We start from the raw sequence: 15,923 nt of genomic DNA, 5'->3' as shown, positions 1-15,923 counted from the left end.
GCATTTCAAATGACATTTCATTTGGAATGAGACTGGACTCACTGGAGGCTGTGGTGCAGAATTACACACAGACAAAGGTAGAGTCCAAAACACTGATCATCCCCTTCACAACATCCTGATGGAGCAGAGAAGCAGCTGCAGTGGACGACTCACCTCACTGAGCTGCAGGACTGAACCATACAGGAGATCCTTCATCCACACTGCCATCAGGCTCTACAACACCTTAGACAATGGAAGATGACTACTGACTACTCTCAACACTGACTTACTAATTAACTACAAGACTACCTGAATTTCTCTTTTGGGGACTAATATGTATCTTACCTTTTATAATCCTTCATTTTGATAAGCTTGTTAAACTTATTTTGATGAACTGGGAGTTTTAATTTAACAGAAAGAAATGTATTTTTGTAGTTTTCGACTGTTCACAAATAAGCACATTTAAGTGTTGATTTAACACTGACAATTTTGCTGTGTTAGATTGTTATAGTGTTGTTCCCATGAGGTCTTTCATTGTGCCTGTATTTAAGTACACCACCTGATCCATATAACTAAACTCACCTGTGAATCCCAGACACCAAACACTTTTCATCAAGTAAAGCATCTTCATCCTTATTTACTTGTGATGTCTTTCCTAAGTAAAATGTTAGTATTTGAATGACAGACTTTAAACAGCTTTCTGCATACTGTTGATAAACGTAGTGGAGCTGACAGAAAGCAGAAGAGAGCCGAGGGTCTCTGGCAGCTGTAGAGACAAAGCTGATGTAGCTGTACATTGTTCTAATTCTGGTTCTACTAATTTCTGCTCTTCCTGCTTGGACAAGTTGAAGTACTGCAAGATGGAGTCACACTCTCAGTCTTTGTCACACACACACACACACACACACACACTCATACATGTTGGTGCATTTCCTAGTCCCTTACACTGACCTAAACATAATTCTAACCCTAAAACCAAATATTAATCCTTGAACAGCATTCTGAAGTAGTGAGGGCCAGCCCTAAAAGGTGTTGAACTATAATTTGTCCACACAACCACAGAATGACATGGATAGTACAGGCAGACACACACACAGGTTTGTTTGCATTCTTCATAGGGTCTTTATACTGACATTTATTTCCTAAAGCTAGTCATGCTGAAATTTGATGATTTACATGGTGGGGATTAGAATCTTCAGCGTGTGAGTGTGCAAACAGGTCAGTCCCCGCAATGTGAGTAATACCAGGCGACCAGTGTTCCGGTGAACCTGGCTCGTCTGCTGCTGTTAGCGAATGTAAACAGAATGAAGCTGCCTGCAGCCTCCTGTCAGCCTGCATACCCTCCTGCTGCTCCACTGAACTTCCTACACTACACTTTTGTACCTAACATGAACTCTCATCTGATGTTTACTATAAATTAGTCCTAGGATCGGTTATATAACAATCAGTACCATGTGTGGATTAGAGAAAGTGCGGGTGGATGCCAACAAATGCACTCTGTAAGAATGCAGTAATCACATAACACCATTCAGCACAGTGCAAAATAGCATTCCACTCTTACAGAGCAAGTCAGCGTAGCACAGAGCTTTGGTCTTAATTATATTTTAAGTGCAGTGACTAAAGTTCAGTGCGTGTAAAGAACTGATATTTGTATACCATTCAGAGAGGAAGCCCTGCTGGGAAGCATCACGTAAGGGGCAAAAAGTCTGAGTCCCTCAAGTCTATTTTTTGTTCTCTAAAAATAATACCAGTGTTTCTGTCTACTTTTCCCATGACACACACATTTTAGAAATCCTTTAGGTTTTACTCTTTTGCTTTAGATGTATCACTCAATCAATCAACCCATCAAGCTTTATTTATATGGCACCTTTTATACAGGTCATGCAATTCAAAGTGCTTTGCAGATGACTGAAAATGTAAAAAAAAACAAACCTACACGGGTTTGTGTGTTGGAGGGAACACACTCCAAACACACTGCAAGATACACTGACTTTAGTGCTCAAACCTTTTAAGGACAGCAGGTAAAGGCTTGATGTTAAGGTTAGATGTTTAGTAGTGATAGTTAATGTTAGGGTAAGATGCTACAGAATGCATTATGTGTCCTCACAACGAGAAGTACAAGCGCTTATGTGCGTATGTCCATGCTTGGTAGCCATCACTAATAGCTCAGTCCTGTCAGCTGTTGTAAACAGTGAACCATCTCCAAACATTACCTTATTAAGACATGAGAGACAGAACAGACAGAGAGGAGAGTCCACCACACACACACACACACACACACACACACACACAAATACACATACAGTGTCTTATATTTTAGATGTAATTTTAGATCTTATATTATACATCTGCCAGTTTAGACCCACACCTATGTTCATAATGTCCAACTATGTCCATCTTGCAGGTGTGGTTTAGAGCTACTTTGATTGACTGTGCTCATCACCTGAACATCAGCAAACTAAGGAAGAAGGCAAAAGCAAGAAACCTCCAATATCAATGAGGTTGTCTCAGCCGTGGAACCAGAAAGCTAGTTTAGTGGCATCAGTAAGAAAACAGCTAAGCACAACTGTGCTAAACCAAAACATATCAGCAATGAATAAAACAGCAGCTACAAGCTCAGAGTTTAAAGGTGATTTGAACTGGTAACCCAGAAAGAGTGAATGACGTCAAACCCAGGAAGACTCTCATCCCAAACCTAAGGACGACTGACAACTAGCTGACCAGTGCATGAAGCTGGGCATTTTTCAACACTTCTCTGTAGTGTAGCAGGGCACCACAGGACTGCAAGCCCTGTCACAGTGCTGAATGTGTATGTGTAGCTGCACTATGACAGTTATTTCCACAGATTTAATGATACTTCTTATAGTGAAGAATCTGGTGCTACTGAAAAAGTTCTTTTAAATCCACAGGCTTCACCCTGGTGCCACTTTGCTGTGGTTTTCATACCAAAAACTAAACTACAGTCACAGGTTTAAACAAAAAATATTTAAATAACAGAATGCACAGTGCATAACAGCGATGGAGCCATTTTCAGCCAGTGACCTTTGCTGAGTGACCTTTGACCTTCATTCTCTACGTGTTTGTCCCCATTCAAATTAGCTTAAACACGTTTTCTTTATTAGACTGACATTGAACATTTTCAACCCCCACTTCAAGGGCCTGCTACAAGCCCACAGACAACATTCTCATACATTATATTCCTCCTAACTATAGGAAACCTTCTGTGTGTGTGAGAGTGTGTGTGAGAGAGAGAGCAAAAGTGTCAGAGTGAAAGCAGGCAAATGATGTTACTCCAAATAATTCACCCTCTTCCTGTTCTCCCTCCCTCCCTCCCTCCCTCCTTCCTTCTCCAACTCTCCCCTTTTTCTCTTTCCATCTCCTTCCCTCCTGTGTACTTCCCTTTTTCTCCATCTCTTGTTTTCCCTCCCCCTCTCTCCTGCTCTCCCCCTTCCTGCAGAGTAATAAGTTCCACATGGTATTTCAGTTTACCGTCCTGTCAGCTGCCTGATGCAGAAAAAGCCCAAATTTAGAAGAAATATGAAATTGTCAAAAGCATTTTTTAACCCCAAACCACTCACTCCCTTTTTTTCTCCCCCTTATCTGTTCACTCTTTTTTCTCTTTTCCCTTCTCCCCTTTTGCATTTTCCTCCCTTCTCTCTTCACATCCCTTTTGTTTTTCAGGTTCTGTTTCCTTTAATTCCTCCTCTTCCACTCCTAACTCTCCCCCACTCCTTCTCTTGCTCTTGCTTCCTTCCACTTCTCAATTTATCTCTCCCTCTCTTCTGTCCATCCATCTGTCCCAGACAGACTTTACAGGTCACTAGTTGAGGCTTCGTGGTTCTTCTGACATCAGCTAACCCGTCATGTCTGGAGGGGGCATTCCCTGGTGTAAGGCCCTCCCCCAGTAACCATACAAGGTAACAGAAGAATGCATGGCTTGGCAGTCCATCTGCTTCATAAGAGAGACACACACAGAGGAGAGGATGTCGCACACTGATGAGTACCCCTACTCTGGTCTGATTTGAACTTCAGCTGACTGTGAAAGAATGTTTTAGAGAATTGTAGAAGGATGCCACTGGACAAGCTGCTCCTCATATTATCACCAGCAGCACTGTTTCTAAAAGTAGCGGATTCATTTCACCCAGTCAAGTCAAGTAGACGGCCAGTGGAGATGAGAACCTGTGGAAACCTCATCAGTCCAGCAGCGAAGCAACTCCCAGGAGCCCCTCAGCTGACCTGCAACAGAGGCCTCAGGAAGGTATGTTCACAGAGAAGACATTTAAAGGACCATTTTAAGTCCTCCCTTATTCATCTTGTGTACATTATTGACAGCAAAAAGTTTTCAGAGCAGACTATGGTTTCTTTCAGTTTGTATTGTTCAGCCCATGAAGCCCTGTTTCTAAATAATGAAGTGGATAAATGATACGCCTCAGCTTTGCTTTTTTTTCCTGTTTTTGTTTTCTTAGTTCCACAGATAAGTATCACACAATCTGATATGCTTCAACACTGTAACAGTACTGACACGGCTCACATACTTTGGTCTGTCCTCTGTGTAGAGGACCTGAGAAAATTCTAAGTCAGTAGTGGATTGAGTGCAAGCCCAAACAACTGTACAGGGTCAGAAAAACACATCACAAATCTATAAGGCTAGGGCATACTGTGATAACACTTGCCATGCTGAGCAAATGAGACACAAATGAATATTTGGTGTGGAGAGTGGTCTGGGTGAAGGTGTGTTACTGAGTGCAGTTAGATGATGGAGCGTTTGCAGAGACTGTACCTGTCAGTTTATCCATTTTAAAATTACTCTAAAATGCACCAGCTTGGAATATATCAAGCATTTCCATTTGTAGAAATAACATAAATTCATTTACAGGGTTAACACACATACACCTGCATAGTTATTTAGAGCAGTGGGTTGAAAATACAGTAAATCTTTGGGTCCATGAGATGATTAACAGGGTAAGGAAGTAGAAAAGCACGTGCTTTTTTGTTTTTGTTGAGTAATAAATAATAAATGTTTCTCTAAATGATTTGAAATCAGTAGATACATGTGACCTTTGACAGAAGGATCACTACAAAGGTTGGCCACTGATTTAGAGCTTCCAAATTCAGCTAATTGGACGGAGCGAAATAAAAAGAAAGATCAAAAATCAAACGTTTGCTGTATCTGACATAAACCCTCTTACAATATGGCTGACATAGACACAGGACAATTAAAATTTATACCACCGATAACAGTTTTTTTTGTTTCCAATAATAGGAACCTATTGCTAGTGTTATACATATGATGGCTTAACACATATCTTTTCCCTCAGAACTCTGCCTGAGACATGGTCTGACATAGATGGAGGAGAATCATGATGTGTGGAAGGTCCAGTATGTAAGAACAACACACACACACACACACACATACACACACACACACACACACACACACACACACAATGTCTTTCTACAATTGTAAGGACTTTTTCTACATATTGCCATAATGCATTGCATAGCCCCAACCCCTAACCTGAACCTAATTATAACCTGAGCATCGAAATCAAATATAAACCTTTGCTACTTCATATGAGCTGGATTGCCATTCAATATTTCTTTACAGTGCACAAATGATGCTACAGAGATATGAATACATGACCACACACATGAAAAAGACTAGACATCAAAGTTATTGCAGCAACACTTTTCCTTTCTTCCTAGTAAATACTCTGGCTTTAAATCAGCTCAGACTGACCACTGTCTGTTTTAGACTTTTTATTTATTTTTATTTTTATTTTTTATATATTTTATTTATCCAGTGATTCCTTTCTCTTATGCTTTTGTCCATGGAATCTCTCATATGTGTTTGTATGTGCTATTCGCTGATGCTACAGTGTGGACAGGGTTGAAAAGCTTAACAGAAATATATCAAAGTGTCAGATTGAGATCCCTGTTCCCAAATCTGGTGAATAAAATACATGTTGTAATCCCCCTGCAGCCAGAAACTCCTGCTCTGCTGAACACAAGAATGGACATGAGAAAGGGTACAGAGGGAGGAGAGGAGGAAATACTGTATTTATTTACTGTGCAGCCAAAAGTCTTAAGGGCACTGGGTTAGGATGCTTTCACATAACCCCTACACACACACACACACACACACACACACACACACACACACACACACACACACACACACACACACACACACACACACACACACACACTAGTCCCCCAGAGGGATTAGGAGACCATGATTCCCAGGGTCTATTTCACATGGGAGGAGGAGGCGGAGGGGAAGTGGGGCAGTAAGAACATTGAATAGATACACGGCATTTTCTCAAAAAAGTCAATCCACATTGACACTGAATTCACAGTGTACACACTCCAGCTATCTCCAGTGCTTCGGTTTCATTTGAAAGTCCAGTTGCCTTGATCTTTTACAGTTCAAATGGCATCTTACCTGCTGTAAGTGCCTACTCTTCATCTCCTAATTGAACTATTTTCAGTGGTTGGATATGAAATACACCTGCAGGGCTTTAAGCCAGAATGCTTCAACCTCTCAGCGTCTTTTACTGCTCACACTTCAACTGAACCCATTTCAGAACTTCAGCTTCTACAATATTCACATGCAACATTTACTCCTGGTCATAATTTTAGTGTTTGTCTGATGATGCTCACCCTGTCTCTGAAAGCCTCTGTACCGAATGTATTCTTGCACTTTCATATACATCTTAACATACATTTTCATATACAGGTTTTCTTTTGTCCACGGCAGCCAATGACAGCAGGTCCTGCCTCCAATAACCAGCTTTTAGCACCCAAACCCCAGAGTTAGTGATTCAACCTTTTTAACCTTTTATCCTCCATACATTTTTCCTTTTCTGTAACAGGATTAAATCTGTTTTTAACTTTTGATTTTCTTAATGATCTAGTGATTCCTTAGATTTTTTTTTTACCCCCAACCGCCAGGTAGAGAACCATTGCTGTAGGCCAATCACAACACTTGTAGATTCCTGTTCTAGATCCACTGTTACAGTGACTTGGAGGTTGTACTGGACCATTTTCTGGTTGGATCTGTTTCTTGTTTGTTCCTTCTCATAGACTATTATGTGACATTGCATTAGTTCTTAAATTACTGGTCTAGTAAATCTGACTCAGTTTCACTTTTTGTAACTGTATATACCCACAGTGATTGTGGAGGTTTTCATTTTACAAATTAGATCGCAATACGCATCCATCACTTGGCTGTGTGTGTGTGTGCGTGTGTGTGTGTGTGTGTGTGTGAGTGGAGACGTTTAGTGTGACAGGCAGATGGAGTAAAATGGAGAGAGGGTTTCCTGTGTGAGATTTACAGAGCCAAGGGGAAAGAGAAAGAAGACCATATTAGGCAATGTTTGGCTCAACAGGAGAGGTGGCTCTGACTGTTATCACAGCCTGTTTAAACACACACATGCAGGCTCAAACACACACACACACTCACACGTACAGACACACAGTCATTCCCACTCAGGACTAGCATCCTGTAGATAATCTGTGACTGTGAAGTTGGTGTGCACTGCAACATCTCATTCTGATTTGAATCATCTCTGTTGGATATGACATAAAGTACAAAGAGTTCAATCATTTTAATGTAGTCATACAATTTGAAAAAGGGAATTGTTACAGAGTGACTTCAGTAGTAAATTCTGCATCTCATGATAAATTCTGGCAATAGGACACTTATAGAATGATACTGAAAAAAACTTTTTATTTAGAAACACTGAGCAAACACAACACTAATAGCAAACAGGATCCTAATGTGAATTGTTCAGATATAGCAAACAGTCTTTGTTCTGCACATACGAGCAGACCTCCAGCATTCATTGTGTCCAGGAGGAACATTTGACTATAAACTTTCCACTTTCATTTTCACTTTTAGAGTAAATACATGGCATGGGATTGAAAAGCATAACCACCTAGATATCTGCCCTGCTAAAATGAATGCGATGGTCTTGTGATTTGTCTTGTGGTTTATAATGGTGTGTAAACATAGAAAGGACTGTCAGTACAGAGCTTTTCTGGTTGTTTCAGTGATAAATCTGTTCATGTAAATTGAAAGCCCTGGTCAATAAATGCATTTTGTCCAAAAGAAACTAAAAGTGATCCACAGATCAGTCTGCCCCAACTGCTGTTGGGTTGACTGAAGAGTTTTTAAAATCAGTTGCACAATATAAAATGTATACCATTAGTTTTAATTTAAACTAACTACTAAACACATTTGCTAGGAGGCAGAGCTAGGACTTCAGAATGCAGGAAATATACAGACAGGCTGCACAGATTCCTAGGATATCCATAATAGGATTGAACATTAGATAAAAGTAAACCATGATGTCTGGAGGATCACATGTTAGAGAGCACGTATGTTTACAAGATATTATTCAGCAGATTTTTGGTGATGACATCAAATTTTCTTTCCGTAACTGAGGTATGAAAATGTTAAATTAGCTCTGTTTCTGTTTTACCTGAGGTTTATTTTACAAGAAGCTCTTGGTTTAGTTAATTTGGGCCTCCGGGAATATGTTTTTAGATTAGCATGTCCACTATTTCTGAAAAAACTTTAGCACATTTTTAAATCTGGTGGATAGTTGTGGGTAAATGAAAACAAATAACAGTTTCTTTTCTAATAATGTTTGAAAGGAACAGTTCATCTCATCCCTTTTTTGTTTTGCTATCAATTTTCTCATCTCCCACACTCTTTCCCAAACATATTTGCATTTTCTCACAGCACATTACAAACCAGGCTGGAATTGCACATCTGGCTACAATGCAAATTAAGAATTTTTATCCCACAAAGTGCATTTGAATCAAGGCTAATGATTGCAGTGAAGAAGATGTGAAGAATGAACGTTGCCTTTGGTGTGTAACCCGACAAACATGCAGACTTGAAGCTTGATGTCATGTATCATACACACAGATACAGGCTAGTAGAGGGCTTTACATGAGGGCTACGCTTCCTGAGGATAGACTTCAGGGCATGACCTACTGTGGGACTGTGACTGTCCCAACTGTGTGTATGTACATGTGAGAGCGAGAGAATGGGCCTTTCTTCTTAATATGGACTTGTTGAGTCCAAAACAGAGGGAGAAGGACTGAGTGAGACTCTGCTGCCTTTTTAAGTGAGTCTCTCCCCACTGTGACTAGAAAAGGGAATGTATGCAGCTGGTGGTGGAGATGGAGGGTGGGGGTGGGTGAGGGGGTGTGACAGACTATCAGTGGGAGCGATCACAGACTGGAAGAGGGAATGTTTATCCAAAGCAGCAATCCCTTTTCCATGATCCCCAAAATAAAAGGCTGCCTCAGGCCTTATATGGGCAGACTGGGTGTTTCCAGCCAAGCACAGTCAGATCATTGCTGAAACACACCCGGCTTCTCTCTGCCTGTCTTTATACATCTCCTATTCCTCCTTGATATAACTGTGACTCTAACCGCTGCTAAAAGCAAAATATTAGAATTCTTTGAGTACTTGTAATTTTACAGGTTATTTAACAAGGTGTATGACAAATATCGTTGTGTTCTTTTATCAGGTGTTGTTGAGATGAGATACTGGCGATCAAAGATTGGAAGGGAAGCCAGCAGCACTAGTGGTAAGAAACTCTCCAAAGTGTTGTCTGTTTCGAACACAGACATTTATTGGTTTCAGATAAATGAATGCTCATGAGGAATTCATCAATATCTGCAGATGTTTAGACACATCCAGAAGATAGAGGCCTCTTATCTTGCAGACATTTCATCTACTCACTTAAAGGAGCCCATTTCCATCATTGCTTCCACTCTTTGATGCATTGAGCTTTAGCTGTTTCCTGAGTCTTACAATAATGTTGGACATTAGTTATACATTTACACACAACCAACACCACACATGCTTAATAGTGTTGGACAACTTCAGCACTCACACTTTCTTCAAGTTTCTCCAAATCTGGAGCTACTGGAGATATGAACAGCCTTATTTAACAAATTGTCTTCATGTTGATGCTCAGCAAAACTGTGTGAAAGCATATGGAGGTCAGGGAATCATTTTCTGGTTAGCACTGTTGCTTCACAGCAAGACAGTGTGGACACTCACATTCACACCTACAGGAAATTTAGAGTCACCAGTTAACCTAACCTGCATGTGTTCTCCCTGTGTCTGCATGCGTTTTGTCCTCCCACAGTGCAAACGCATGCTGGTTAGGTTAACTGGTGACTCTAAATTTCCTGTAGGTGTGAATGTGAGTGTCAGTGTTTGTCTCTGTGTGTCACTCTTGTAGTAAACTGGTGACCTGTCCAGGGTGTATCCCACCTCTCACCAGCTCACCACTGTCAGCTGGGATTGTTTGCAGCCCACCATGATACCGGATAGGCTAAGTGGTTCAGATGATGAATGGCTTGGTGGATATTTGTTAATATTTGGTATGTCTGTGGCCTGACAAAGGTACAAGGTACAATACTAAGGTTAGGTCTTGTTGAAAGGTCTTAGTGCTCCCAAATATTTGGACCCTATGAGTTCATAGCGCCTGTTAGTTTTAGAACTGCAGCCTCACAGTAGCTATCCATCAGCCGTTGGCTTCCTGTTGTTGAACCTGTGAGCCGCTGTAGTATTTGCTGGGCGCACTGATCTGCATCATACACATAAATCAAACAGGTCCAGTTTTAATGAACCCTCTGGGCCTATGTGAGCTCGTCTGACTTAGGCATAGTGAGCATTATTTTACAGACCACTAGAAATATTATATTATATATACACAAATTTGTGTGGGGAATGACAGGCAAAAGCTGCTTTGTAGGGAGAAGAACATTATATATGTACACTCCACATACAGTATACCTACATACCCAAACTTCTCCTGCTGTACAACCACTGCCATGACTCGTCAGGATAAAGGAACTCTGTTCATCCATGTCACAGGGACTGCGTGAGAGGCGGCATGGCGTACACCATGGACAGATCACAGTCCATCACAGGGTTTACGCATGGAAACACACCTTCAGTCACAGTCAATTTAGAGTCACCAGTCAAATTAACCTGCATGTGTTTGGACTGTGGGAGGAGAAAACCCACACAGACACAGGGACAACATACAAACACTGGGTTGTCAGTTCAAAGCTATAACTTTCTTGCTGTGAGGTGGAAGTACCAATCACTACAACACTATCCTGCCCCTCGAGGAACTCAAGCAGAACAAATCAATGTGTAGTTCTGTGAGGATGCAAGGACACACTAGTCAGTCAGGCAGTTTAGAGACCAAGTGAGGATAGATTCAGAGTGTAGACCCAACTCAATATCCATTCAGATGTCCAAGATCTGACACAACAGAAAACAGATAAAGGTTGTACTGCACTAACAGCAACATCCCTGTTCATTCATGTTTTAATATTTTACAGGAGATGAGATCAACTTTATTAATCTCTGAAGTTCAACAGTGCAACCACAATACAAACAACAAATACTTTTTCTCTTCAGTCTTGTGGTGTCCTACTGATCAAGTCAGAACATTTTGATTTCATGAGTTCCCTGGTCCTTTGGGGTTTGCCTGAACTACAGTGTCTGGGTATGTATGGTTTCTGAAATTAACTGTTAAACTTTTCCCATTACTTCCTACTCCTTCCCTCTTTGACCCTGTATGTGAACAATCTGTGGGTTATTGAAGTTGTCCAACAAGAAAAGTCTTATGTTTTAGAATCTAGAGTGTAAATTTGGAAACCATTCATAGTAACCATTGACTTAAGATGTTAGATAAAGAGAGTGGATCAAGATGGTTTAGTTTTGAGTTATAGCAGAGGAAAGTAGAAAGTCTCCTGACATAGAAACAGTCATGTGAGTGACAGATCTAGAAGCTGAGTCATGGCAACCGGACAATGGAAGTGAGCACTGATGATCCTCATCTTTGCTCACTTCCATTGTCCACCTAAGGAAGCCACATTTTGGCCAGTGAGGGTTCAGACTTGGTTTCAGGTTCTGGGTTCAGGTTTAGCTATAGGTATGGGTAAATGTTGGGGTTTGACATTTAGTTATGATGATTGAGGTTAGAGTGCTTTACGTAACTGAGTGTGCTCATAAAGATAGGTGTACAAATATGTGTGTATGCATGTGTGTGTGTTCATGAGCAGGGTGTCAGATGTCTGTTGTATTGCCTGTGCCAACAAAGTATGTGTGTTGTGTTTCAGATGTCAGAGATAAACCATGTGGAAGATAGGTGAGTATCTCTCTCTCTCTTTCTCTCTCTCTCTCTCATACACACACACACACACACACACACACACATTTTAAAAGCTTTATTAGGTGTGACATGTGAGATGGGGCAGCTGCAGGACAAGAAGTTGCTATTTAGTAGGTCTCCTGGGGGTTAAAGTCATTTCCTGTTTACCCTTCAACAAAATGTTTGCGTTCCACCCAGTGATGTAAACAGAGTGCCATTTTGGGTCTGTTTTAGTGACATTTATCAGATAAACACACCTGTAACCTGCTGTTTTTGATTAGAAACTTCAGTATTGTGTTTGTGCTGAGGTTCCAAACATTTGTCTAAATCCTGTCTTTCCTGTCACAGCAGATATGCCCACTCTATGGAGATGAAAGATTATTATATCATAGAAAATACTACAGTTTTTACATTATATTTTCTACTGTGTACAGATGATATGCTACTATTCTTCTATTCTGTAGTTTACTATTATTGAAAATACTACAGAACAGAACAGAAAATACAATAGTACATACTATAGAAAGTATTAAAGACCACAGAAAGTACTCCAGGACTCCTACATAAAATATTATAGGACACTGTAGAGCATGTTGTAGGATTCTATAGAAGATACTATAGTAGCAGAAGTTGAATGAAGGTACATTTTAAATAAAATATTGTTAAAATTTGTCATAACTTAGTCTAATAAAAAGCCAAGTTCCTTCAGGGATGCCAGAGTAATGTGTAAGAGATTCAGTTAGCTGACTGTACTCCATGTGCTTTGTCTTTGTGGGTGTCTCCAGTGGACTTGGTCCATCCCTGTGGCCCATGGTGCAGTGCTGCATCTCTGGTCAGTTGGTAGTCTGAGATGAAGCACTGTAGCTCGGGACGGAGGACAGAAATGCCTGTCTGGGAATGATCAGTACCAGGTATCAGCAACCTGAAGCAGGTCTGCAGGGCTCTGGTTTGCTTCCTATCAAGAGAATGATATGAAATATAGAGTGATGGGCTAAGGGGACAGTCAGATGCACCCTGTGTTCAACTATCAGCCTCAACCTTAGATGAGACAGGACCATTCAACAAACATTGCTCATTTCTCCATTTGTAAAAAAAATGTCTCTATTACTTTCACATAATTCATCTTAAAATATGGACTGAGGATGAATTTGAGAATGCAGAGAATCTGTTTAATAGAGTTTAATAGAGAATATTTTCTTATACTTAAACCATGTTTGTAAAAAAAAAAACTTAAAAGTGTGCTTAATGAACGAGTGAATGTGTTTAATATCTGATTTTAGCACTAAACATTTTTAGAAAAGGTACGATTTATAAAGGGCTTATAAACTGTAATTGCTTTGTTGTAAAATCCGACATGACACTTGGTTGCTTTTTTAGCACTTTAATTCATTAATTCACAACTTGGTATACTTGTAAATAGCTTGCAAAATATCTAAAAAGCATTAGTAAGTGATTTATCAACAGTAATAACGTCATTAACTGCAGCTTTAGAGACAGTAGCTTATCAGAAAATAGTACCATTATTTCAGAGAAATAAAATGCACCCTATTATCAATGATATGAGTGTCACAGTCCTTCACAGTGTCAAAACTTCTAATATGGTCTCTAACTCTAACTTGTCCAAACCACAGCTGGACTGCTGCATTTGAGGAATGGATCCAGTGGTGATTATGAGGAATTACAAAAGAGGAGGAAGACCTTACTAACTTTTGTTCTCCTCTCTCCTGGGGTCCAGTTTTCCCAGGAATCCCTTGACTCATGAGAAAGGGGGATTCCTGGAAATACTGTTCTTGGGGGTGGGGCTTATCAGCAATTCCTTGTTAACTTTGTAAACTACATCATAATCCTGTGTGGAGTATGTGTTAATGCTCCAGGATTTTATTTGTGTTTAGAGGTTATAGAAACACTAGTTACTCTTGTTCCAGTGAAGTTCAGGGGCCTAAGCAGGGACTTGTTGACACTTCCTCCTTTCTCAGCAATAGGAAAATAATGTGTATTAAAATATCCTTACTGCTCATTGCTGAATAAAATGTTTACAACAAATATTTGATTATATTGTCATTTACTGCATTTTCTGTTTACTTGGGCTATCTTTGTGTAATAGTAAAATTTGTTTAATGATCTCAATCAACATCGAAGTGTAACAAACATGCAAAAAGACTTTCACAGCACTATGAACTTTAAATATACTTTACTTTAGCAATAAGACTAGTACTTTGAGCACACTGCCTCTAAATTGTATTGTGCACTTCAACTGCAGTACTGGCCTGGACAGGGAACTATGACAATTTTACATGTTTATAGCTTCCTTTTATTTTGAGAGAATCATATAAAGCTTACTATACAGTACACAACAAAAGGGCAGGGCATGAATCACAACAGCAGGTACATTTAGGGTGCAGGTAAAACTAACTGGACGTCAATAATGAAATACAACACAGAATGATATAATAACATCATTCAGTGCACTGCTACACGCGCAACAAAAGGAACATGACCGAACAATGTGAATTCAAACGACAGTGGTCAAACACAGTTTCTCTCCTTGGGTGATGCTGGGAAATCTCACTAGTCCAACCCCCCAACGCAGTGGCATACTATGAATTATACTGTAAGTGAACTTTTAAGTACTAGTTACACCTTTATCAAACTGATAGGAACAGGACTAAAAGAGCAGTCATGATTCATATCACCAGTTCATCCAATGATTTATGCTTCAGCAGACTTGCTCCTTTTGTTACCTACTTAAAAATTACACTACCAGTCAAAGGTTTGGGGTCATACCTCAGTATCCCAGTTGTTATAAAAATGTATGTAGCTTAGTGTAATGTATCAATGTACTCTGAAATGAGAGCATAACACAAGTAAACATTTTTAGCTTAAAGGAAATCATGGAATCTGCTGGTTTAAGTAAAATGAATCAAAATGTTTTACTCTTTCAAAAGCCAAATATATTTACATACTAAACATTTACAATTTTTTTTCACAAATGTGCTGAATTTGAAGGTTTCTTTGCTTTAATCTACTCCGCGCTCCTCCCGGATGACCGAGCTCCTCACCTTATCTCTAAGGGAGCGCCCGGCCACCCTGTGAAGAAAACTCATTTCAGCCACTTGTCCTTGTCCTTTTGAACATGACCCAAAGCTCATGACCATAGGTGAGAGTAGGAACGTAGATTGACCGGTAAATCAAGAGCTTCACCACAATGGACCGGTACACCGACTGCATTACTGCTGCTGATGCCCCGATCCATCTGTCAATCTCACGTTCTGTCCTTCCCTCACTCGTGAACAAGACCCCAAGGTACTTGAACTCCTCCACCTGAGGCAGGATCTCTCCCCTGGCCTGGAGATGGCAAGCCACCTTTTTCCAGTTGAGTACCATGGCCTCGGACTTGGAGGTGATGATTCTCATCCCAGCCGCTTCACACTCGGTTGCAAACCGCCCCAGCGCACGCTGGAGATCCAACAGGACAACATCATCTGCAAAAAGCAGAGATGAGATCCTGTGGTCCCTGAACTGGACTCCCTCCGGCCCCTGGCTGCGCCTAGAAATTCTGTCCATAAAAGTAATGAACAGAACCGGTGACAAAGGGCAGACCTGCCGGAGTCCAATGTGCACTGGGAACAGGTCTGACTTACTGCTGGCAATGCGAACCAAGCTCCTGCTCTGTTTGTACAGACACCGGATAGCCCTCAACAAAGGGCCCCGGACCCCATACTCCTGGAGCACCTCCCATAGGAT

At 40.5% G+C, this 15,923-nt stretch overlaps 1 long non-coding RNA gene across 2 annotated transcripts; it reads left to right on the top strand.

The window, feature by feature from the left end:
• Positions 1-3,951: 3,951 nt before the first annotated feature.
• Positions 3,952-14,224, top strand: LOC113144668 (uncharacterized). 2 transcript variants are annotated; one of them, XR_003297183.1, is made up of 6 exons: positions 3,952-4,237; positions 5,298-5,362; positions 9,528-9,587; positions 11,444-11,531; positions 12,148-12,176; positions 12,965-14,224. It is a non-coding gene; the product is annotated as an uncharacterized LOC113144668 (long non-coding RNA). The 2 variants fall into 2 exon arrangements; XR_003297184.1 differs by having other exon boundaries at positions 11,365-14,224.
• The last annotated feature ends 1,699 nt before the right edge of the window (positions 14,225-15,923 follow it).

This window comes from Mastacembelus armatus, chromosome 10 (genome assembly GCF_900324485.2).
Source record: "Mastacembelus armatus chromosome 10, fMasArm1.2, whole genome shotgun sequence".
Classification (NCBI taxonomy): Eukaryota; Metazoa; Chordata; class Actinopteri; order Synbranchiformes; family Mastacembelidae; genus Mastacembelus; species Mastacembelus armatus.
The sequence above is the reverse complement of the archived record's forward strand: the minus strand, read 5'-3'. Positions and strand labels throughout refer to the sequence as shown.